The 25,875-nt window shown below is 44.3% G+C and overlaps 2 protein-coding genes across 3 annotated transcripts in view; both read left to right on the forward strand.

The window, feature by feature from the left end:
* The window catches only part of SCAF8 (SR-related CTD associated factor 8), a 202,140-nt gene extending 191,090 nt beyond the window's left edge, over window positions 1–11,050 (forward strand). For both annotated transcript variants that reach the window (XM_034669361.1, XM_034669364.1), the window contains one exon: window positions 10,956–11,050. The gene's annotated coding sequence lies outside the window, so the exon portion shown is untranslated. The remainder of the gene's footprint in view (window positions 1–10,955) is intronic.
* TIAM2 (TIAM Rac1 associated GEF 2) overlaps window positions 10,972–25,875 on the forward strand; it is a 257,808-nt gene continuing 242,904 nt past the window's right edge. Inside the window, exon 1 of the mRNA XM_002927152.4 lies at window positions 10,972–11,044. The gene's annotated coding sequence lies outside the window, so the exon portion shown is untranslated. The remainder of the gene's footprint in view (window positions 11,045–25,875) is intronic.

A 25,875-nucleotide genomic window follows, 5' to 3' on the forward strand; every position in this document is an offset into this window, starting at 1 on the left:
TTTTTTTTTTTTTTTTTAGCTCCAGAAAGTCCTTTTTTAAAGATTTTTAACAACTGACTTGTAAGACATTCAGCTAGAAAGTAGTTTTATCCTACATTGCTTTTTGTTTGTTTGGTTTTAGTTCAAAGATCTAATTGGCTTTATTAAATGATTCACCAATTGGGCAGCATTTCATCTAGCAAGTAGAGGAGAGCTCTGAGAATGGTACAAAATGGAAAGTTTCTATAGGAAGAAGGGTGGGGCAAGGAAGTTATTAGTAAAAGAAAAGATTAGTCTCAGGCAAGGTCACCTTCACTGAGGGGGAAGAGCAGCCGGGTCTTATCATGCAGATGACCTCATCTTCCTTTGAGGAATGGAGAGGGCCCAGGTGACAAATGACCTCACTGGTACTGACCAGAAACTTCCTGACTGGCCAGTGAAGTCTTCATTTCTGGGGGAGGCTGAAACTGCAATGAAGTCAGGTACGAAGCCCCAGTTTGGTGACGGGGCCTAAGCGACACCATTTTAGCCTGTGGTTTTCTTTGTAACACGTACACATCCCGATATTACAGTCCACCCCCTGGTCTTTGAACTTGGATCCCTTGTAGCAGAGCAGTCTTAAAAGTCAAAAGATCCCGGCACATGACTAGAATCTCATCCAGTCATTAATGACTATCCAGTCCATCACTGTATCTTATGAAAATATCTCCCAGGGTGAGGCCACTCGGGTTTGCAGGCTTCCTCTATTCCATCTGCTCAAGTTCCCAAAGCAGGAGTGGTATCAGGAATAGAGGCTTCCCTCTTGCAGGCACGGGCCCCAGCCAGAGGGAGGAGGCACAAGGCGAGGTGTGGGGAGAGGGTGCTAAGCTTTCTGGCCACGCCACTCGCCCCGCATCTCCGCGTGGTTGCCAACCTGGGAGTTCTTCTGTGTTATTCTTAGAGTCTCACATTTGAGGATTGGTGACCTGACTCTTATGAGGATATGTTTCACTGATGTAATTCTAAAACAATTTTAAATCCCCGGATTAAGAACATGTGTCTCGGGGCGCCTGGGTGGCTCAGTCATTAAGTGTCTGCCTTCGGCTCAGGGTGTGATCCCAGTGTCCTGGGATCGAGCCCCGCATCGGGCTCCCTGCTCCGCTGGGAAGCCTGCTTCTTCCTCTCCCACTCCCCCTGCTTGTGTTCCCTCTCTCGTTGGCTGTCTCTATCTCTGTCAAATAAATAAATAAAATCTTTAAAAAAAAAAAAAGAACATGTGTCTCTTCACGTCACATGTTAGACTTCAGCTCATTCTGAAATCTATACTGAAGAAAGGCTTAAAGCAAAATTGCAACCGTGTAGCTGTATGAACTGTACATTCTGTCAAGTCTCAGTAGAGTGACCTATAAAGTCAGATTGGAGGCCCATCTAACCTAGAATTCTTCCTCTGACAAAGGCGTCCAGGCTGCTTTGTTGGGCAGGGAAAGGGGGGGGCCGGGGGGCGTATGATCAGTTTGGGAAGATATGGTTTTCCTCCCTCATGTCAGTCTCAGAATGTCAAGAATGTTCCTCAAAGGTGGATCTGTCAGCATGACCTTTGCTAACTCCTGCTTCAATCCTTATATATTGTATCTGCTACCTCTTGGGACCTAAGTTTCATATTTTTATTATCTACGGTAGTCCAGCACTTCCTCTTTTTGTCCTAAAATTACTTCTTTCAAGTTTTAAGGAGTGTGCCCTTAGGATTTGGAAGCAGTGATTCCATCTGCAATTTCTCTGTTTGGTTCCACTTGGTCCTGGAGGCTTTGATGGTATCTGCTCCGCCTTTGTCTGTCAAGACCGAGAAAGCTAATTTTGCTTCTGAAAATGGAAAGTTTTCAAAGGAGCCTTCTTCCAACGAGGCAAATCGTTTAAGAGCTAGGGTGCAGCGATCCTCATGGTGGAGAGGCAGGAACATAACCTGGGGACTGCTGACAAAGGGTTAAGCGTCACAGGCAGCATGAGTAGAAGCGAAAAACAGAGCTCCTCCAAAACATATAACATATACTCCAAAATAAGCCAGGCTCGCCCCACTTAATGGGATCACTGCAGACATGCCAAATTCTACAGCTAGTCAATTGTATACATATGGTAAAACTTTTCATACCATTCAATGTTTGCTGCCATATGATTTTAATTACATACAGATTGGGTAGCTGGAAGAAAGCACTGGAATTAAATAAAATAAAGTTAAACACAAGCCCTTTTATAAGTGGCCCTGGTTTAGGTTAGGATGTATGCAAATGCCTGTGGAGGACAGGAGAGGAATGTGTGGTTTGGGGGGACTCTGGGGATGGGCATGACTCATCTTCAATCTGGGGACCCAGTTGTTTATCTGGAAGGGGAGTGTTTACAGAAACAGGGATTATTCTCCTTTTGAAGTTGAATTTATGCTGATCCTTGCACCTTGTTACTCACATTCTTCCTGCCCGGCTTCAGGGTTTTCTCTGCAAAACCAAATTGATCTCTGGGCAAACATCGCCTTGAATTTTTTGAAAGGCTGTGGGTTTTAGATAGGGCAGATTGGTAGATTGGAAACTTCTTTCCCCCCAACCAGACTTTATTAGTCTGTGCTCCTTGTTTCTCTGGAGCAATTTTACATAATGAATTTAAAAGCGAGGATGTTTCCTTCATTCAAGAAAAGAAAGGAAAAGCAAATTTTGCTTCAGATGGGGCTGGGCAGGGGGGAAACCACTGCTCTGGAATGTGCTTTTCTCAAACTTGAACGGCGTCTCTTTGGTTTTCGCCATAACTTACCATTATGGCTTTTACTTACCGAGCATCTTTTGGGTAAGCCACTCTGAATCCCAGTTTTCTCATTTCTGAGATGAAGATGCTGGCTTGCTGAGCTCACTTACTTTAGTTTCCCTGGATTCGTAGGACTCTGAACCTGGCCAGTCACAGGCCCTGCAGACAGAGGCTGCTGTGACCAGCCCCGGCGCCTGCTGTAGGAGCAGAGATGGAGCTGGGGCAGTAAGGAGGAGAATGACACCCGGTCTCCAAAGCCTGTCTTATGAGCACCTCAGATTGTCTCAAGGAAGGGGCAGGCTCATAACCTTGCCTTTGGCGGGAAGATGGGGGTGCCAGGGAGTAAACTGCGAAAGGAGCAGGCAGAGGCTGGGTCGGGCACATCAGGTCTTCAGTCCCCGTTCCATGGAAAGGCAGCAGAACAAGGTGGGGACTTTCTCAGTCACAGGGCGATCATGAGCTGGGGGAATCCCAGCTGTTGGGCAAGAAATCATATCCCCTGCTGCTGGCCCCTGTGGCTGAGGCAAGCACCCGTGATGGCCACCTCTGTGCACCCCCCCCCATGCTGATCTGAAGGGCAAACATCTCCATCCACATTCACCCACCTCTCTTTGTATTTGTAAATATTTATGAACAGATGCTGTTCTGCAGACATACACACTCCAGTCTATCTTTTTATTGTTTGGGCTTTGGCCCATTTTTCTTGGGGGAAGTCACCACTTTTAGTCTAGAGGGAGTTGTTTTCCCCCCAAAATAAACGTCTATGGATTGAAATGTCTTAGTTTGGGGGAAATGGCAGAACTATCAATGAACTAAATGTTGCCACTCGATGATGAATTTCTTGAGGGCAGCTTCCACATCTTACCCTCTTTAAGACTTACCCTCCATAAGACTAAATGGATGACAAATTAATTTCACTTAGTTGAAATGGATTTTTTAAATGGACTGTTTAATAATATATTCAGGTATATAAAAATGACATCTATCGATCATACAAGTTAGTTTCTCCACCTTTAAGAAGGAAGGACGGAGGGAAGGAAGGAAGGAAGGAAGGAAGTCATTTGTCCTTAAATTCAGGTATGATTCCTCATTTCTTCTTTCATATTTATTCCAGTAGCCTTAACATATTGGCCTCAGGCGAAGGTAACCACTTCCAGAAACCACATCCATGGAACCCAGACTCTTAGTTACCGAGCTCAAGAAGCAAGAGATTCTGGAGTTAGCTGCAGGGGATCTTTGCTGTGCAGGGCAGCCCAATGAACCAACCTCGTTATGAGTTTGCAGTCCCTTCCTGGTGCTTCCCCCCACGTCCACCTCATTGAGACTGCAGCCCTCTGGGGCCCCAGAGAACATCTTCCCGGACGCTGGGAAGGAAACAGGCTTACAGGAGTGAAACAGGGGCTGAGGCAGGACCAAAGGAGTGACTGCTTTGGATGGGAAGTGGCTCCAGCCCCTTGCCCTGGGCGCCTGGTTTTCCCTTGCTGAACTTGACCATTCTGCATTGTGTGCCAAGTGGTAGGAGAGGAGCCGGAGAAGTCACAGCTCCTTAAACTATAGGAGCTGCCCTTAGCGTAGCAGAGAGCAGAGACGCTTAAACAAATGATTGTGGCACAACATAAGAATTTGCTAGAGTAGGGGTAGAAACCAAGAACAGGCAGCCCTAGAAAAGAAGCAAATACTGTGCCTGGGAGCATCGCTGGATATGAGGCTGGCATGGCAGCGTGGAGCCAACTGCTCTCACCATGGTCGATTATAATTGCTTATTTGCATGTTGGTATCTCCTGCCAAAGTATTTACACCCCTATGTCTGGGAATGGGTCTTATTACTTTTCTTCAGTCCTCCTGAGTCCCACTGTGTGTGTGTGTGTGTGTGTGTGTGTGTGTGTGTTTAAGACATCTTTAGTTGTAACTTTATTTTTTCCCAACTTTATTGAGATATAATTGATACATAACATTGTGTAAGTTTAAGGTGTACTGCTTTGATTCCTTCGTATATTGCAAAATGATCCAGTGTCACATTAGGTAACACCTCCATCCGCTGTGCTTTTAAGAGGACACAGTGGATTTTCATTGAATGAATGCGTGAATGGATGTTGGTTGGTATTGGAAGTCATTTTAACCCAGACTGATGGGCTGATTGGACTGTAGACTGGTCATATTCTACAGAGACTTGTTTGGATTTCATCTCTTGGGGAATATAGAGCCTTTAAATGTTCTAAAACAGAGTGATCTAAACCTATCTGTGTTTGAAAAAGTAATTCTTGCTATAATGTGACAGATTGATTTGGAAGGCCAGATTTGGAAGTTGGAAGGCCAGGTGAAAAACTACTGTAATGGTCTGGAGGAGATATCAGAAGGCTTGAGAGGGTAGAGACTTGAGAGAGATTTATAAGGTAGAATTAGAATCCAGCTCCAATTTGGGTGACCAATGGAATGGGAAGGAGGGAAAATCAATGATCACAGTGAACTCTGGTGAAACTAAGTCTGAATTTCAAGTAGATTTACAACTCAAAGATTAAAAAGAGAAAGAACCTCACACTTAAGCACTAAACATAATTAGCTTATTAATGTTGGTTTAGAATGACAAAACTTACTGAATACGAGTTGACGAACCAATAGGATTTACATGGGTATGTGACAGAATATGTAATATAAATACTACTTTAATAGCATACATAACATGCACATATACAAATAAAGAGTATATTCTGATGCTATAAGAATAATCAGGGCTGCCATATGTCGTCTCACAGGTTGTGCACTGTGCAACTCTAGGGACAACATTAATAATAACAACAGGTCACCCTGCAAAGCTATCGTATGTCCCTCTTAAGCTTCAGCACAACATATTCATAGACTGTTGCTTTGAACAACAACTAAATAAGCTAAGATGGGAATTTGATAGACTTGCAAAGTTTAATCATTGGATGGGAGCCCTTCCATGGCCATGTCATTAGTGTTAGATGTGTGGTGGGGGGTGGGTGGGGAGGGTGTCTTTTCATGTTGAAAAGGAGAGAAGCTTTTCTCCTTTTATGGGACTTGAGAGCTTATGCTCTTACACTCCGTTCCGACAGCAGTGGGAAAATTCAGCTTCTTGTTGGTGATTATGTTTTAAGGCTTCACAGTGTGTAATGTGTCCTGTGCCACGGTGCTCAGCGTTGTTGCACATCGTTCAAAGTGAGTCGTGCAGCACGACACGTGGACTTAGCCACTCAAAGGGAGAAATTCATAGAAGCAGATGAAGAAAATATAATCCCTTATATTCTTTCACAATAATTATATGTTACTTAAAATTTGTGTGGATTTTGCTCACATGTTTCAGGGGAAATAGTTTCAAAAGTTCACTACGGACCAGAATGTAGGTTTGGCTGGCTCCCAGCTGTGGCCTGTCGTGGCCGGGGTGTCTAAACCGTCACAGCATTGCTTCGTGGTCTGCACCTGTGTCGGGAGATGCGGGAGGCTTTGCAGAATGTGTCAGCGAGGAGTATCTCCCCTGATATTAGCTGCCAAGGGCCAATGGAAGAGACAGGAGCCTTGTGAATTTCCAAGCAGTGAAGGGGACTTGGCATCGTAGTTGGGTTCCAGATACTCAGGCTCTTGGGAGCCAGTTGCCAGACTGGGTCTGGAATGGGGCCGGGGCGTAGCGCAGGTAGTGTACAAAGCTTTGTGCTTCTCCACACCTACTCATCTCGTGGAAACATGTCAGGCTGCCTCCTCCAGGGCCCTGCATTTATTTTAAAGAATGTTAGAAAGGAAATATATCACTTGCCATCTTCCTCCCTCTTTGGGCATGTTTATTGTGATTGGAAATCATTCTGGTCCACATGGTTGTGGCTTTCCCCCACCCTTTGTGCCCCTATGTTAAACAGCCCCCTGTGCAAATAAACAGAAGAGGGCGAAGCATTTTATTCAGCTACAGGAACAGGAGCGACGTTAGACTCTAGAGAACGAGATCGCATAACCACGGCTTGTGTCCTCTGCAATGTGCTTTCTTTTCTCATTGCTGGAGCCAGGCCAGGAGGTATAGCAGAGGCCTTTGCCGTGCTGGCTGGGATCCCAGACCCAGGTATTCTGCTGTAAACGGGACAGCTGGCCTTGGTTTGTTGTTCAGTAGAATTTGCCTAGGGTGTATCTTGACCATGCCTGCTGGGAGAGGAAATTCTGAGCTGCTCTGAACTTGATTAAAACCTAAAAGGGAACATGCGCTTTCATTTTCTCTTTGTCCTACCAGACCTGAAAACAACAAGTAATTGATCAATGTATTGTTAGTTTCCAATTTTAAACAAATGATTTATTTGTGTCTAAAAAGAAAAAAAAAAAAAAACCCAAACCCTGCCAATACAGAAAGCCCCACAAATCAAGTGCATGGGTTTGTGAGTTACCGTAAGGGGACACCACCCAAGTCAAGGAATAGAACTTTGCTACTAGCCCCACAAGCCCCTTCCGTGTGTCCCACCCCAATCACAGACCCCCCTCTTCTCCCACAAGTAACCACTCCTTGGCTGAACTTCTGTGGTAATCAGTTCCTTGTGTTTAATTTGTAATAGTTTTACCACCCAAATGTGCATATCTAGATTAGAAAGTTTAATCTCGCTCATTTTAAAACTATTGACTGTATCTTTTACTACTTTTTAAAACTGTAGATACTTCCTCCATCCCCATATAACTTATCTGTTGAACAATCTTTAAGTAGAACTTAACGTATTTAAGTTAAATTCTACCAGCAACACACCCACTTTAGTTACCTTTCTTGTGTGAAATATTATTTCGAGATTTTTTCCCCCTAAACACAAGGTGATAACACCTAATTTTAACTGAAACATAGTAAAACCAAATAATAATAATAATAATTTTAAAAAGCTAAGGAGCCAAAAATCTTTTGAATCTAGACTTAGCAGTAGAAAAGATGATGTTGTCCTGCTGATGTTCAGGGAGAGCTTTTCATTCTATGATACTGTTGATTTTGTGATGTGTGTGATTATGATATATAATCATTATATTATATACAATCATCTATATTCTGGACAAAGACTAGAAAACAGCTCAGCTCTGTATGAGAAAGCAAACCAACCACCAAGATCATGAGCAAGGTTAGAGGTTAAAATGCAAGGACTCTGGCGTCACGGGGGTCTGACTTTCTGTTCTGGTTCTGTCGCTGTGTGAGGCCAGACGAATCACGCCGCTTCTGGATCTGTATGATGCAGAGCATTTTTACTAATCAAAGTCAATCTGTACTTCTCTTATGAAGAGCAATTTATTAAACTTTCCGCCTGATTATTGTTAACCCTTGAAAATGTTAGTGACACCTGAGTCCTTGGTTTAAAACTAAAGATGTGTGAAAAACCACATAGTCGGGAAGCATCAAATACAATCTTATTTACTTGTCAGCACTCATACTTTTAACTTTTTACTTGGTAATAATTTATTAGCATTGATGATAACTAAAAAATGGTCCATACGTACAGAATACCACGTAGTTCATGAAGCACTTTAACATCAACTGTTTAATTTGTTTTTACTAGAATAAACACTCATACCCTCATTATGTCTCCTGCTTTCGACATACGTTAGTATTCTTTCTTTAGCCTTCACCCGTAGTGAAGGGGAGCTATGAAAGACTGTGTTTGTATGGTTCTGTCACACATGATAGGTGAGGAAACATAAACATCTAGTTGTTATTTTTCTTTATATTTTGCGGGCTGTTTATTTTGTGGAGTACCCAGTTCTTGTCATAAGTCTGGGGGCAGCTGGCTGGCTCAGTCGGTAGAGCGTATGACTCTTGATCTCAGGGTTGTAAGTTCGAGCCCCACGTTGGGTGAAGAGATTACTAGAAAAAAAAAAAGCCACTTTGTTATCATAAGTCTGTACAAGGGAAATGTGGATTAAATAACACACATGATAATGCATCTTGACATCATCTCATGTCTTTGCTTGTTAAATGATAAAAAAACCAAGTCACCAAAATAATGCATTTGACTGCCCCCTGAGGGACTTCTTGCTGCAGTCACTTAACTCCCATGTCAGAGAGCCTTACAACATGAGTGACTCAGCTTATTCTATACGAAGGTCTTTATTTCTCTTGCCCTGAATCCTCCCTCAGAAACTGGAGAAGAAATCTCTGCATGGCTATCTGCCTGATTGCCACCGATCCTCAGATAATAAACATGGTATCTAGAATATCTGGAGGTAGCTATATTAAAAGAAAAGGAAATTTAGTAATAACTCTATCCTGATAAGGGAGACTGCAGTAACCTGCCATCCCAAGGGGGCGCTGATCTCGAGATTAAGATCATGTAAAGGGCCCCACCTCTGACTTCCCATCTCCTGGCCTTCCAAACTCCAGAGGCTCTCTCCTGCCCTCTGGGAATTCATTCCAGAGCTAGTTGGTGCTGGTGGGCTAGATCTGGGTTCCATCTTCTTGAGGTTTAATTCCCTCTTCTTGAGCCTGGCTTGGCTTCAGAGGTGACCACCTTCTTTCCAACGTTGCGGGAGAAGGGACCCCCTACTTTGTTTTCCTCTCTAGTCCCTGAAACTTCATACCGGTCCTTGTTGAGCTTGTCCTAACGCTGAGCATCATTAGGTTTGGACATCCCATCCTTAAGAGAACTTCTGTTTGGTGAGAAACCAGGATTGTCCCCAGCTCCCTCTGGGGTCAGGTGCTAATGGATCCGCAGACGGATGCTCGCTGACTCCTCTTTGCCCTCACCATTTTGTGTGAACTTCTAATAGAGCACTTGTCACTTTGTCCTATAACTGGAGAGCTTTCCTGCTTTTTTTCACCATGACCCACAAAAGGCAATGTATCTTACGATTGTATACACGATTGAAACGGATATACAGATATAAATCCCTGAGTTTCCTTACCTTTACCTCATGCATGCTGATAGCTTCTATTCTGTGCTGTGCTGTTCTATTTATTTGTTCACTCATTTATTTTTAATGCTGATCAAGACCCACTAAATTAATTTCATGATCATCTAACAAGTCACAAGTGGCTGTTTGAACAACACAGGGCTAGTGAATGCGGCTGACTGTCTCTGCCCCATCCCTGTTAGACTGTGACCTCACTGCAGGCAGGAAACAAAGTATGTCTATTTCTCCTTGTATACTTTGTATACTTTGGTGCCTGGCAGGGCAGATGCTCAGGTAAATGTTGGTTGAAGGGAAGAACTCAGTCTGAGCAATTTCAAGAACGGAGTGAGATGTATTTAGGGGAGAGAACACAGGGCTTAGCACCAACAGATGCTCAGTTAACATATGTTTCTTTAGGGTTTTCTAGACTAGCTCTCCCTTTAATTCACCATCTGATAGCACTAGTTTTTTTGTTGTTGTTGTTTTGTTTTGTTTTTTTAAGTGTAATGAGGGTTTGAACTCCATTAGCCTAAAGCCTCAGCCAGCTCAAGCACTTGAGAATTTTCTGAGTTGCTATGGAGCCAGGGGCAAATTGCCCTTCAGGAAAAGGCTGAAAATATGGGAAGGTCACGGGGGAGAGTCCTCTTTGTCCTACCCTGGCTTGGGGCTCATTTCTCCATGAAAAGTAAAGACTTGAGCTTATTAGAATTTCTAAAATGAAAATTACTTCCACGTTTTAAAAGATTCTAAAGTAAGTTTAAACTTAAGATGAACTATGGCACGTTTCGTGACTCGAAAGTCTTCACGAGAGCCCTCACTTTAGAGGCACAACACCTAAATTACGTCTGTTGTGGCAGAAAGAGCACTGGTCCGTGAACCTCTGATTCCAGCTGTAACTGGTGGCGCAACCCCTGTGGGTATCATTTCTTCATCTGTGAGAAGGAGAATCTCACCCATCCTCAAAATTCTGTGATTCCAAACATGAACTTTGGAGCCCTTCATTTTACACTCGCTGGAATGTGTTGACCGTTGGGGAGATAACATTCCAATGAAAACCCTTCTCAGTTTCAGAGTCTGAATCAAGTATGTGCCTAGAACCTTTTCTCCCTCTCACGGTTTCTTGGTCCCGTCACTAGAAGCTCTAGACGGGTGTTTTACTGACCCGAGGGCCAAAGAGGCAGGTTATCTGTGAGCTGTATCAATTAAGCCTCAGAAATCAAGCTTTGGCATGAATCGTCACAGTAATTTGTTGGAATTGTACTTCATCTTGCCCGTGAAATGTGAGCGTTTCGTTTCATGTGGTGTGAATTGATAATTCACGTGCGGGTGATTTAACGAACCAACCTGTTTTCTTCTAGGACAGAATGGCTCGAAGGATCGTGGAGCTTCTAAGTCTAGCAGAATATGAAGTCTTCCATGTTCAGCTGTCTGGATTCAATGTAAGCAGGTCAGTAGTGAATTCTGTCTACCACCAGCTGGTCCGTGCACACCCGGCTTCTGAATGCGCAGGCCATCCTGAAGTTAGCGCGGTAACTGGGGACGTCTGACCGGCCCTGGCATTAAATTCACAATTTTTTCAGATGTCTAGGAGAAGTAAAATGCTTGGTGTGGAGAAGTTATCAGAAATTTCTCATGTGCCCTGTCTAGGCTTTGCCCCCTACAGAGATTCTGATGGAGAAGAAAATCGGATAAGTGGTTCAACTTGAAAATTAAGCTCCCTCCCCAAAAATGTCAAAAAGGACTGCCTTACCTTTGTTGTTTTCAAAATGAACATGTATCCAGCTTCCATTCAATTCAGAGGCTGTCACATGGGTGCTTGTGTAGAGAGCAAAAGAAGCTGATGTCAGCAGTGGTCTTCTCTTAGCACATTTCTCCTGGGCTCATCTCGCCCATTGCTTTGAACTTCTGATCAGTTTCCATGGCCCGCTCTACCTAACCCATGAAACAAGATGCTTGTGCCACCATGTCCCTCCCCTGAGAATGGCGCTGAATGCCTCCCGTCTCCCTCAAGATTAAACCCAGCCTCCTAACCTGGCTTTCAAGGGCTCTGTGACCCGATCCCCGCCCCCTCCTCAGCCTCATCTCTCATATGCTTTCCTCACCCTTGGACCTGTCATGTGCTGGGTCCCTCTGTGTCTTTGCTCTTACTCTTCCTTATCTGGTGTGATCTCCAGCCTCTTCTTCCCCTACCCACCTTGCAAGACTCCCTCATTGTGACTGAGCCTCTGGGCAGCCTTTCTGGGACCCACTGTATCAGACTGTAGCCTCCCCCATGTGCCCACAGCCCCTGCACACACCTCCGTCCTACACTTACCGCGTCATGGCCATATGGCACTTTTACTTTTCTCTCCCTCCTGCTGGACTGGGTGCCCTTGTAGTCAAGGACTCCCTCACTCTTGAGGCGGGATAGCACAGTGGTCAAGGGCACAGTCCCTGCAGCCTCACTCCCCAGGTTCTAATCCCAGTTCTGTCACTTACTGATCGTGTTAGACTCCACCTCCCATCTCACTTCCCTCCTCTACAAATTGGGGGTCATAAAATTTCCTACAGTGCAGGGTTTGCGTGCGTCAATTGCAACAACGCACGTGAAGTACTAGAGACAGCCCCAGGTACGTGGTAAGAGCTATATACGTGCTGTCTATTATGAGTGCTCACTGAAGACTAAGTTCAATGAAACTGTGTGTCTTCCCTTGAAGATTAGTGCCATGCAAATTACGACAGTGATTTGTAGATAATGGATCTTTTCTGGAAATTTTAGAACGTTTGGCGGAAGGAAGCTGAATGGAAATATAATATTTCATGAAATCTTAGGGGTTCCTTCAGTTATTCTTCATTAAATAGTAGAATGGCCAGGCTAGGGAGGCATAACCACTGCTTTGATTCCAAATGCTTCTAAACGTATAGGCCTTTTAGAGGTCTCTGAAGCCCATTTTAGGTTCATTTAAGGCCTGTCTTTGTTTGTTTGGAATCTCTAGCCCTGACTCCTCTTCTGAGTTAAAAATTGTTGTCTGACCATTTCAGCTTGGGGGTCTCTTCAGTTTCAATGTAACCAACCAACCTTCTAGCCCCCACATCTGCATCCCAGTGTCTGTTAGGAGATATCTCTTTCAGCCATCTGATCTCGTAACTACAGCCAACACAGACATGTTCCTGTCCTCCATCCCCTCAAAATTGTCACCAAGTTCTCCTCTTTCAGAACACTCTTGATTTGCATTTATTCCCTATGCTTGTCACCTCTGGCGACAGCTTCTGCTAGATTCCTGCTCTGGTGCCCCGCTGCAGAACTGAAGTACGATTTTCCTATCACCCGCTGCTCAAAAACCCGAAACGGCTGCTTCTGGCGAGTGATGGGTCAGGTCCAGGTTCTTCTGCCTGGGTTCCAAAGTGCCATGTAACCTGATCCCAGCCTACCACATCTAACATATTTCCCACACCCTCTCCAGGCATTTATGGAACACTTGCTTTCTTTGAGGCACTCACCTGGGTTCCAGAGGAATTGAAGGAGGACGGAAGTAGGCGCTCTCCTCCAAGACTGTCGCAGTGAGGTGGAAGGTGGGAGGTAGGGAGTGTTGCCAGGCACAAAAACTCTAATTATAACATAGGTGCGTGGTCTAAACAGAGTAAGTGCTATGAGGACCCAGGGAAGAGAGTCATCAGTGTAGACACTTGGGTAGTCACTTTCTGTCGACTTGGAACATATCGATATTTCTTGAGCCATTTTGTCAGCAACAGATCCAAACAATTCTTGGTAAACCAGATTATTCAACAGTTTTTTAATAGAAAATTTCTATTTTTGAATGAGTTCTTTTCAAATGTATTGCTACCGAACTTTTATATGAATATCAAAGTCAAATACTGGGCTAAAATGAAGATGGTCTTCTTGGAGATTAGCTTTTTTTTTTTTTGTCAAATGCATAAAAAAGGACTTATTTCACATAAGGTGAGATTGATAGTCAATTTTGCACTCTTTCTGTGACGTGCTTTAATTTTAAGAGGTGAAAACCTCTGTGAGCTGAAGTCCCAGTACAAGGATCTCACATAAAAAAATTCCATTTCTGTGGAATTTCCCAGCCTGTGCTCATGGTCTGACATTCATGAGATTCTGTTGTGTTTGGATGAGAAGAAAAATTCTCTGTGACCTTGAAACTTTTGTTTTGGATGGCTTCTTCTATTACTTCCTCATCGCAGTAATGGCTGCCCATGGATCCAAGATAAACCATTTTCCCATGCCTGCTGAGAGACCATAGCTTAAACATTTGACATTCTCTGTTGCCATGCTGTTAGGACCAGCCTCCTCATTTGCACTGTAAAATTCTAGAAGGTAAACCGTTGGGTGTATATTTTCACGTGTGTCAAACTCACGCTGGGCACACACGCCTTTCGTTATCTCTTTGAACTCTTTGAAAGAGATCTCAAGAGTGTGCACGTAGGGGTAGATCCCTGTCTTTGCTTCGAGTCCATTTCCCGTTCCAGCCCCACCTGCACTTTTCCCCTCACCTGAACATCTGAGCCAGTGGAGAATAAACAGACAAGTGCCACCCCACCCAGCCCTATGGGCAGCCCTACCTTATAAACACACACACATGCCCGCACACATACAAGCACACGTGGACACACTTGCCTGCAACCATCCACCCCAAGCATGCACACGCATACTTCAGGGTTGATGAAAGGTTCTCCTCAAACATACACCGGATGTCTGCATGGAGAGTCCAAGTATGGGAAGAGACCGTCTTGAGGAACAACTTGAGTAATCTCTGAATGTTTCTCTCTTTTCTCTTTGCACTTCACCCTTCATCCTTCCCTAAGCCAAGACATATTTCCATAGGCCTTCTTTCTCATGGTTCCTGTCTTTCCTTCTGTCACTGTCTTCTGTCCCTGGGAGAGCTCCCGCCCGACGTATCCCTCATATAAAAGCTACTGTGATCTGTTTTTCCAGTGATTACTCTGAGCCATCTACACTCTGCCCCTCCCTCTTATAGCGAAAGGCACTGGCAAGTCCCCCGGACCATCTGGGCAAGAGACAGCTAAGCCCAGGACAGAGAGCCAGCCCTGAGCCCCATCGCTAGTTTGTTCTAACCAGTTGTGCTCTGATACTAGCAGCTCAGGAATGGCCTCAGGCAGGGACTGATACTGTAACCTCAGAGCTCACGGATCTAAAGAGGACCTCATCACCTAACATTCGGTGACCAGCTAAACCACTTTCTGAGGATATATATGAGCCGTTTGACCCTAGGGTCATGTCAGGTTTTATTTGTCAAATTCAGGCAAGTCACTGTGTGCAAAAACCATTATTGCAGAAAATCTGGGGCCCTGCCAGTGGGATTCGATTTTAAAAGGATGTGCAAAGATACAGAAAGAGAAGAGTGAATAAACAGGGATGAGCATGACAAGAGATTTAGGACTGCAGAAGCCTTAAAGGAGCCTTGGCTTGCGAGGATACAAAGGATGGTTAAAAGGACTTCTAAACTATCTTTAGACGGAAGAAAGTGCAAATGGGGATCACGGAGGGGATTAAATGAGCAAAAGGGTGGCTGGACTAGGAGACCCCTCCAGCCCTGGAAATCAATGATTCTACTAGACAGGTGTCAATGTTCTGTGTGAGTCCACCAATGTCCAAGGATGTGAACTGGGAAGATAATTTTAGAGGTGGAAAGATTGGCTACTGAAGCATTATCAGCTAGGATTGCTTTGCATCTAAAATGTTCAATGTGGGTTCCAGAATTACTGAATTTATTCCCAGGACACGGTTTATTAGTTTATTTTCTGGGAGAATCTGATTTGTTCAGGGTGCTCCATCATTAGCTGACAATACTTACTCTGTACTTAAATGGCACCTTTCTTCTGTGGATCTCAAAGAATTTTATAAATATCATTTAGTTCTCATGTGTGACTTTGAATTCATTTGCACATTCACGAAATAGATGGTAAATACTTTTCCACCCAGGCAAAGCCAGAATATAGAAATGGATGGTCTCTTGGGTGTCCGAGTGTTGGTAAATGAAACCCTGATACTGATGCTCAAATGAACTCCAACCTCTTCCCACCACTTAGTTCCACCATTTATGTTAGACCTGCCTCTGACATTAAACTTTCAAGGAAGATGTGAAGTTTGGGAAAATTTTTCAGTTTTCTAATCAGTGTGTAGATCTGAGAGTTGTGTATCTCTTCTGGCTTTGCAAAATTAGAGCTGCACACACAAAACCAGAGGTCTAGAAGGTTCTGGAACAGGATGGAACAANTGGGGCGCCTGGGTGGCACAGCAGTTGGGCGTCTGCCTTCGGCTCAGGGCGTGATACCAGTGTTGTGGGATCGAGCCCCACATCAGGCTCCTCTGCTATGAGCCTGCTTCTTCCTTTCCCACTCCCCCTGCTTGTGTTCCCTCTCTCTCTGGCTGTCTCTATCTCTATCAGATAAATAAATAAAAATATTTAAAAAAAAAAACAAAAAAAAACAAAACCAGAGCTGTCTAGAAGGTTCTGGAACAGGATGGAACAATTTATTATTGCCTCCCCACCCTGACCCCCGTTCCACCTCCCTAGATCGTTACCACTGTTTCACTAGTCATGGGGAGTTCCTCTGGGGTCCAAGATAAAGGAGAAAGCTCATACATTAGAACCTCCCATCCCACACAGTTCTGACTCTGATACTGACATTTTCATGGTTGAAATCCAAACACTACCTGTTGCCTTAATTTCCTCTCCATTTGTCCCTTCTTAACCCCCTACCGTCCAATGTCCACTCTCTCCCCTCCAAAGAATTCACTTTCTAAAAGTCTTTAGTGACCTCCTGCAATTCCAAAAGGTATTTCTCAGGTCCTTCCACTTGACCTCCCTGCTGCTGTTGCCCAAACTATCCTCCTCCTTGAAAGTCTCTCTTTGTTTGACCTCTGTGGTCCTGAAATTCCCATTTTCCTTTCACACCTCTTTCTCATTCTGAGGGCATTCCACAAGGAATTCCACCAGTCCTTGTGGCCCTTGAGCTTCTCGGACCCTCCTGTGGGATCAAGTCTTGCCATCCCCTCTTAATAGGGATACAGATAGCTCTCCCTGTCTCCTGGACTGAACAACTAAGAGTATCTATATCTATATATATATCTCCTATATCCAGTGGCTCATTGAATTTCTATCTTCCCTCTCTTAACACTTATTGCCATAATAACTCAGGCCCCTAGCACCTAGAGCATTTCCCCCCAAACTCTTTTGATCATGCACATTAACAAAATATATTCATATATGGACCTTGAATTAAAATTTTTTTAATTGAGATATAATTCACTTTTCCAGTTTTAGATTATTTACATGTTATATATTATGTTATATTAGTCTGCTGGTGTTGCCAGATGGGGTGGCTTAAAGAACAGACATTTTTTTTGCACAATTCTAGAGGCCAGAAGTCTAAGATGGAAGCATCATCAGGGTTGGTTTCTGGTGAGAGCTCTCTTCCTGGCTTGTAGACTGCCACGTTCTCACTGTGTCCTCACATGGGCTCTTCTCCGTGCGTGCATGGGGTGCACAGGGGGCTGGGGGTGCAGAGGGAGAGTGGAGAGAGAGACCTGGTGTCTCTTTCTCTTTTTACTAGGACACCAGTCCTGCCAAAATAAGGCTCCACCCTTATGAGCCTGCTTAGCTTTTATTACCTTCAAATACGGTCACATCAGAGGTTGGCGCTGCAGCAGATGAATTTGGCAGGGACACATGTCAGTTGGTAACATATGCAGTTCTATTAAACTATTTAAAATACATAAAATATACACTAAAAATATGGGAATTTTAAAAGTAAATGCAAATAAGAATTCCGATATTTTCTTCCCACTGTCTCGGTGGATCGCCTTGAGCACACGTGGGAGTACACACCTGTCACTCGGATCCATGGGCCTAGGTGATGACGACAATGTCCTAATGGCTCTGCCGTTGCCAGGCTTCTGCTCTGCCTTCCGGTACAGCACAGCCTCTGTAGCAATCTTTATAAAATGCTGGTTTCTTCTTCTCCCTTCTTCAGAAAACTTTGGTGCTCCGGGGTGCCCAGGGGACAGATGCATTGCCTGCTTGACCTTCAGGGCACTCCGTGTCCTACCATGACCTCTGCTTTAAGCCGTTGTCCTTCCTGATGACCCACTTGGGCCCTTTTCTCCTCCCCTGCAGGTCCTGGGCCTCTAGCTTGCCTCGGTACCACCTTGCCTGCCCCTCCAACATGTTCTCCCTCCCTCCTTGACGTTCTGTCTCATCTTTTGGTGCATGGTCACCTACCTGCTGCTCAGTGTTGCTCATACTCTCACGGGCGCCATCTTGTTTTTCAGCTGGATTTTGAGCTCCAAGAGCTCATGGTCCAGGAATTCCTTCTTCATTTCATATCCTTTTCTGAGCATGGACTCCAAACCTGTCTTCTGTCACTGTAGTGCTTCTCGGTCCTGCTCCCAGACTGGCACAATCCCCAGGGCAGCCTGAGTTGTCCCAGGGGTTGTGCTTGGGCAGAGACGACCTTGGAGGCCTTGGAGGCAACGGCATCATCTGACTTGCTGGTCACACGTGGACCCATAGCCTGAAGCTTTACACTGCCAATTCCTCGGCCCACTCCAGCTTGGCTTCTAGCAAATGGTATTTCCCAGAAGTTGGTAATATATTCTCCTAAAGATTTAATAGAAGAAAAGTTGGCTGCTTATTTGAAAAGTATGCTCTTGACTGCCAACTCGGAGTGCCTTAAATTAATGTTGACAAATGTGAGATTTATTAGCGAGGCATCCATCTCTTTAGTGCCTGACAGGGCTCAAGACGTGAACGTAAATCATTCAGATGACAGTTTTCTGGGCCAAGCGCTCGCATGTACCTACCTCAGCTTAGCGCACCTGCTCACAGATGGCAGCACTGGGACACGGAGGGTGATTTGAGGCGATGGCCACTCAGGAGCAAAATGACTTCGAAACACTGAAACGCAAGCCTGGAGCTGTCTCCAAATCTTCTTGAATTCCCCTTTAAAACACATCAGTGAATGCTGAGCTGGCCCAACATGAAGATATCAGTTTACCTCCTGGACTTGGACTTCATGGCCGTCCGGCTTCTCTGCCCGCCATCCAGTTTCCGGTGCATCCCCTGGGGACTGTCAGCCCCAGGATGGATGGCCTTGGAGACCTGTTGGCTGAAACCCACCCCTTCTCTGTGAAATGAATGTGTGCTGTGCAAATGGGAATTTAGTTTCTGGGCCCATTTTAGGAGGGGATTGTCCCAAAACCTGAAGTATTTAATATTTAAACTACCTATATTTTCCTTATTTACCTGGTAAAGTTGGCAGAGTTGGTGACTGTCATAATTGTGTTCAGAGTCCAAAAATCATTTTGCAGAGTATATTTCAGGTATAGTGTGGTTCAATGTCCTGAATCAAGGTTATCTTGCCAATGCCTTTGGGTGCTATGCAGCGGCCAAAGATGCTACCCGGTACTGGGGTGTCACGTGCGTGACTTGCATGGACTGTACAGGTTCCCATCAGGTGATGTTTTGCAGATTAGAGCGTACATGCAGCCATCCTGTAAGGGTTAATTATTGAATTTTCTTTTTGTTTCTCCGTACTTTTTCTTAGTAGCCACCTGTGTCTCTCACGTTGACAGCAAAGGGCTGAGTTGGTGAGAGTGACAGATTTGGGGAAAGGCCAGTGCTGTTCACAGAAATCTCTGCTAGTTGAATTTTATTTTATTTTTTTGGCAGTTGAATATTTCTTTGAGACTTTTTATCCTTTTATTTTCATAAGAGACCCAAAGAGAAAGAAAGGAAAGAAAGAAGGAGGGCTGGCAGAAGGAAGGATCAGGGGAAAAAGAAAAGAAAGGAAAAAGAAGGAAAAGAAGGAGGAAAGGAAGGAAGGATGGGAAGGTGGGAGAGAGGGGGAAGGAGGGAGGAAGACAGAGAGAAACAGGGAGAGAGTAAGAGGAAGGAAGGAAGGAAGGAAGGAAGGAAGGAAGGAAGGAAGGAAAGAAGGAAGAGGAAAGAAATAAAGAAAGGGAGAGAGAGAGGAAAGAAAGGAAGGAAGGAGGGAGGGTGGGAAGGAGGAAGAAGGAAGAAAAGAAAGGAAAAAAGAAAGAAAAGAAAAGGAAAGAAAAAAGAAAAAAAGAGAGACTGTCTCGCCATCAAGCCCACCCACTTTTAAAATGCTGCCTCTCTGAGAAGAGTTTAGCTCAGGTCACACTTTCCCTTCCAGCCTCCACCTTCCACTGTGGCCATTGGCAGAGGCCACGGGGACCATTACAGATGGCAGCAGGGGAGGGTGGCTGTGCTGGCCTTCTTATTTCTCCCGGACTTGTGCTGAGGCCCGAGTGGGGAATACCCACGTTGGCTGCCAAGTGAAGCATTTTCGTAGCCTGAGTCACACAGACAGACCTTTCGTTTGTGAACACAAAACAGGCAAATGAAAGAACAGAACGCTGATCCTGGAAGGCAGGGGAAGGATTACTGTTCAGGACCATTATACCCGCTCAGGGTAATTCCTAACCCCATTATTTTGTGATTCTGCTTTGTGGGAGGGTCGTGCAAATTCCTAATGAGTGGGCGAGTGGGATCCCCTCCTCACTGTTTTCTCTAGGCTCTGCTTTGAAGCCCAGTGGGACAAACCAGCATGAAGTTTGGCAAATCTGTGTTCATCCCTGGGGTTTAATTAAAATACACTGAGCCTTACAGAAACTTGTGGCTTAGAGTAATGGAAAGTTTAGGGAATCAGAAACATAGACAGATTCTAGGAAGAAAGGTCAGATTTCCCCTCCAGCCCTGGATTGCTCGCCTTCCATTGCCTCCCAGACTTACAGTTCATTCCTTCTCCAGCATATCAATTATTTTTCTAAGAAAGGATGAATCAATTTTATAATTACAAGTATTTGGTATTTACATATACAGAGGCATTATCCAAGTGTTCATACTATTTTCATATTCCTTTGTATTGGATTAATTTATAAACATATTTTTTCATGTACCTACTATGTGCATAGCAAATGTGGGGTGCTAGGGATGCACTTAGCAGAACTAGACCGGCTTGGCTGCTTTCCTCGAGGATCTTCTGAAGTCATGGTGGTGCCTCTTGGTCTGTCCATCATGTTAAGAGCACAGCATTTAGTTCGGTCTTGGGAAGCGAACTCCACTTTGACAAGTATCCAATAGTGAAGAAAAATAAATGGTTTTGAATACAGCACTCACTACTAGCATATGATTACATACCGTTGAATATGTCTCTGTAATAGCGCTGATACAGCAGCAGCCTTCAAAGCCTGATGTACCCATGTTACTCGCACACGTCGCGCTTCATTGGACGAGCTCCGTAAATCAGTCGGTGGAACTCCCGACTGAGCTAAGGCTGAGCTAAGGCACTTCGGGGCAGTGTCCCAGCGTACAGCTTCTACAGCCAAATCAACTGCATGTGTTTGTAAAAATTCCCATTTTTTAGCCTGGATGCAGGTCTGCAGAATTAGAATCTCAGGAGTTGGGATCAGACATATGCATTTCCAGCAAGGACTCCCCTGGTCCTTGGTGTTCAGAGTAAAATTTTAGAGTGTTATTTTTGAGGGGCATCTGGGGGGCTCAGTCGGTTAAATGTCTCTCCCCACCTTGATTTTGGCTCAGGTCATGATCTCAGGGTCGTGAGAGGGAGCCCCGCATCTGGCTCTGTGCCAGGCATGGAGCCTGCTTGGAATTCTCATTCTCTCTCTCTCTCCACCCCTCCCCTGCTTGTGCACACGCATGCACACAAACACTCTCTCTCTAAAAAAAAAAAAAAAAAAAAAAGAGAGAGAGAGAGAGTGTTATTTTTGAGCTTTTCTCATTAAAATCAGTACAAAAGCAATCAATCAATTGGGTTGAACTACACAAACCCAACCCAGAGTTTGGGGTGGGGAGCTGATATCAGATCAATCTATGATAAGTTTCTTTTGGCATCACATAGCCCTTCCCCACCCAAAGCAATAAATAATGATATGATATTGCTTATGTTCAGCTGGTTGGGCCAAGGACCGTCATCAGGTCATTTGATTTCTCACTTTCTTTATCTGCAGGGTGAGGGCTTGGGCTTAATGATGTTCAGGCACCTTTGTTGTTCACGTGAACACACCAAGCAGGCACCTGCAATGGTGGCCAGTACTTTTATCCCTTCCTGTCCACACCACCTTCCCGCATACAGCACAAACACTGGCCACCAGGAGATTAAGGCAGAGAGAAAGAAGAAACAGGATTAGCACAGCAGAAGCATGTCTTAAGTAAATTATGCCTTCAGACTCTAATTCTAATTATTTTTTCTTATCTTCTTTCTCGTGAACAATGTTCTTTGTTCTGTTAGTGACTGAGTTCATCCTTTTAAGTGATTCATTCATGAATTCAATAATAATGAATTCATTCATTCATTTATTGGACACTTAAGAGTGTCCAGTATATTCCAGGACAGGGCCATGTGTTGAGCATGTAGAAATGCACAAATAGTTTGACTTCATACGGTCCTCTCCCTACTAAAATGGGTATATTTTAGCCATAGTCCATTGGCACCCTTTTCAATTCTAGGTTCCTCCTCCTGAAAGAGTGATGTAGAAAATATTTTTAAAACATAAAGACAAAAAAAAGTTGGAAAGGGGCAGGGGGAGAGGGAGAGAGAGAATCTCAAGCAGGCTCCATGCCCAGCGTGGAGCCAACTTGGGGCTCATTGTCATGATCCTGAGATCATGACCTGAGCTGAAATCAAGAGTTGGACACTTAACCAATTGAGCCACCCAGGCATCCCTAAGAACCATCCTTTAAAAACATTTTGGGGCCCTGGGTGGCTCAGTCAGTTAAACACCTGGCTCTTGATTTTGGCTCAGGTCATGATCTCATGGCCCTGAGATCAAGCTGCACATAGGGATGGGGGATGGGTGTGGAGCCTGCCTAAAATTCTCTCCCTTTGCCCCTCCCCTACCCTGACAAGTGCGCTCTTGCGCACTGTCTCAGAAAAAAAATTTTTTTCAAACTAATTTTCCCTTGATTATATTGAGAATGTTTTTTTATGACAAAATTCATGAAAGGATTAGTGTGTTTCAAAATTTTTTCTTGCTCAGTTGATATGACTTAAATGTTTTAAACTAAGGGGTTGCCTGGACTTATGAGTTTCTGCATGTATCTTGGATTCAAGTGGGGAAAGAAAGTATTTGGATTTATCTTCCTGATCAATTTTATATTCAGGAGAGAACTCTACCATGAAGCTGTTTTACTCAGCTCTTGTTCATTTCACACAACTTGAGCAGATTTTTAATTCAGGCTTACAGTTGAGTCACCATATAAATTACTCAAACTCTTCCCCCCACAGAAAGACGTGGACAGACTCTGCCCTTGTTTCGTATGGAGAGCCCGTGAGTGAGCACTAGAAGGCTCCCTCCCCGTCCTCAGATGTGAGACAGACATTCTGTGCCATTCCTCTGCCTTAGTTTAGAAAGATTCCTCTGCACTTCCACGGACATTTCCCCATCACAGGGAACCTCCTCTGTCACGATTACTAAGTTAAAAAAGCTCAAAAAATTGTTTTTCTTTCATTGCGTGTGTCAAGTAATACCCAAAGTTCCACAGTCCAAGTTCAATGGCGAGCTGACCCTCCCGTGTGACCATGAGAGGGAGGAAAGGGTCCTGTCCGGGGGCAGCCAGAAGCATTTTCTCCAGAAGGTTCCCAGAAAGGGGAACTCATACTTACTTCATCGGGCAAACTGTCGTGTGGGTGAGGAAGAAATGGCCCTGCAGGGATCAGAGCCGGCGGTGAGCAGCCCTGGGCTGGACACACGGTGCGGGCGGCCCAGAGTCCGCTCGGGGCGCTCCGGGTGCGCTCGCTGTGACACACAGTTCCTGCTTCTGAGACCAGACCTTTCCAGACATTTCTTGTGAAATGGAAATCGTGAATGCTCTTTTCTGGTCCCTTCTTACTACACGGTAAATGACTAATTTCATATAATTGGGGAAGCTTTTTCCAAAGACTAAAACTAGAGACTCATACTGCTGGAGAAAGTAGAAAAACATATGTGCTGTGTGGGAGGTGGGGCGGTATTGGCTTTTTATGAATGCTTCATTTCCGCGGAGAAATGCAGCAAGTCCAACACGCAGCGCCGTCCAGTGTGGTTTTTAAAAGTGAGTACCGGTCAGCTTGTTTTATTTCTTTTTTCTTTTTTTCTTTTCTTTCTTTCTTTCTCTCTCTTTTTTTTTTTTTTTTTTTTGAGAGAGAGAGAGATGGAGAGAGAGAGAGAGAGTGCAAGCCAGGTGGGAGGGGCCGAGAGAGAATCTTAAACAGTATCCATACCTAGCACTGAGCCGTCTGGGCGCTCAATCTCACAACCCTGAGATCATGACCTGAGCCAAAATAAAGAGTCTGAGGCTTAACCCACTGAGCCACCCAGGCGCCCAGCTTTTTTAATTTTTATACTGAAAAATCACCTCCTTCAAAACCTTGAGAATTCTCAAAATTCCATATATATAATAAATTACATATAACACCAATTATGATTTTGGAAAATTTGATATTTAAATACAAACGATGTTAATGTATTAAAATATACAGATAAACCTGTCCCTGGCAGGGCCACGCACTGAACACCACACCTGTAACTCTTCACAACAACCCAGTGAGGTAGGACTGTCCCCACTAGACACATGGGGAAACTGAGGAAGCCAGAGGAAAATGAAGGAATTTATCTGAAGTCAAACAGCTAGAAACTAATGGAAGCAGGATTAGAGCCCATGTATTTATTTTGACTGTCACTTTAATGCTACCATATCCAATGCTCCCACATTTCCTCAGCAAGGACGTGAGCAGAGAAGTGATGCGGGCTGTTTGCTTATCCTCTTATTATCTGGAATATTTTCTACTCCTTATGTCGAATGTTTTTGTCACCATTTTTCACGGCCACTAAATCAATACTCACATTGGTCCCTTTCATTTTAATAACGTCTAGGGGCACCTGGGTGGCTCAGTTGGTTCAATGTCCGACTCTTGATTTCAGCTCAGGTCATGATCTCAGGGTCCTGAGATCGAACCCCTCATCAAGCTCCATGCTCAGTGGGGAGTTGGCTTAAGATTCTCCCTCTCCCCACCCCCACCTTGTGCACGCTCTCTCCCTCAAATACATAAATAAATCTAAAAAAAAAAAGTCTATATATTTTTGGGAGTAATCAGGAAACAAAACTGCAGGAAGAACACAAGAAGGTCATATTACCTTGGAGACTGTGTTGCAGAATTAAGCTTTGAAATGCACATGATTTTGTATTTTTCCCTTTGATTCAGGCTCTGATGTAAGACTTCCATATTTTACAAAGTATCCCCATGTCCTTTCTAATGGCAACTCAAATAGGCCTTCAGATACAGATGCGACACGTGGGCAACAAGCTAAAGCCATAACTGTCTGAAAGCCACCAGGCTGATGATGGACAGGTGACTCCCAATTCCCCAGGCTGGGCTTCTTTGCTTCCCTCTTATAGGACAGCATGCTAGGTATTAGGTGTAGCTGCCCCCACTTCCTTGGCCCCCAAAATGTCCTAGTGTGGGATAAGCACTCTAGGGATAAGCACTCACTGTGCTCTGGACTTCAGAGCCTTGTGCTGTGCCTGGCACAGAGTACATCCTTAGCTGATGAATAAGGAATAAATAAATAAAGGTTCACCGTTTGAGCATATCGGGGATGCAATGGGTTCTGCTTCTCGCTATCACGATATTTTTGTGAAAATGTTGCCATAGAGGAATGTTTCGGCTCACAGGTTGGGAATCCATGGGCCAGACTTTCAAATAAAGCCTCAATAAAAGAACTGGAAACTTAGAAGACTTCCAAGAAAAAAGTGCTCTGCCCAAATAAATTGTAAATATTGCTTGAATAGGAGTCTTCCTCGTGTCTACCCCATTACCAAATTTTGGTACTTTAGGCTGGCCCTCAATCTGTAGGCTTTCTTCTAAAATTTGAAGCCCCAGACAAGAGCCATGCTGGGGAAAACCGCAGTGCCTAAATAGAAATATAAATGGCTGAATGTAAATCTTGAAGTCTTGGGGGGCAACTTGTAGCAACTTCCACAAATGGTCCATTATAGTAAACATATGGCAATGACAATGAAGTCATTTCTTTGTTTAAAAAGAAAATTACTATTTTCTATAGATGATAATATACCCTGCAATCATTTATGAAAGCAGTGTTTCCCATTTTGCTTTTCTTTCAAAGAGATAAGTGGTTGTCTATCCTGCAATAAAAATTCATGAACATTCCATGGCTGGAAAGGCATTTGGAGAGTGCGCACAGTACTGAGGCCCCCAGGGTCTTTT

The sequence above is a fragment of the Ailuropoda melanoleuca genome, chromosome 10 (assembly GCF_002007445.2).
Source record: "Ailuropoda melanoleuca isolate Jingjing chromosome 10, ASM200744v2, whole genome shotgun sequence".
Classification (NCBI taxonomy): Eukaryota; Metazoa; Chordata; class Mammalia; order Carnivora; family Ursidae; genus Ailuropoda; species Ailuropoda melanoleuca.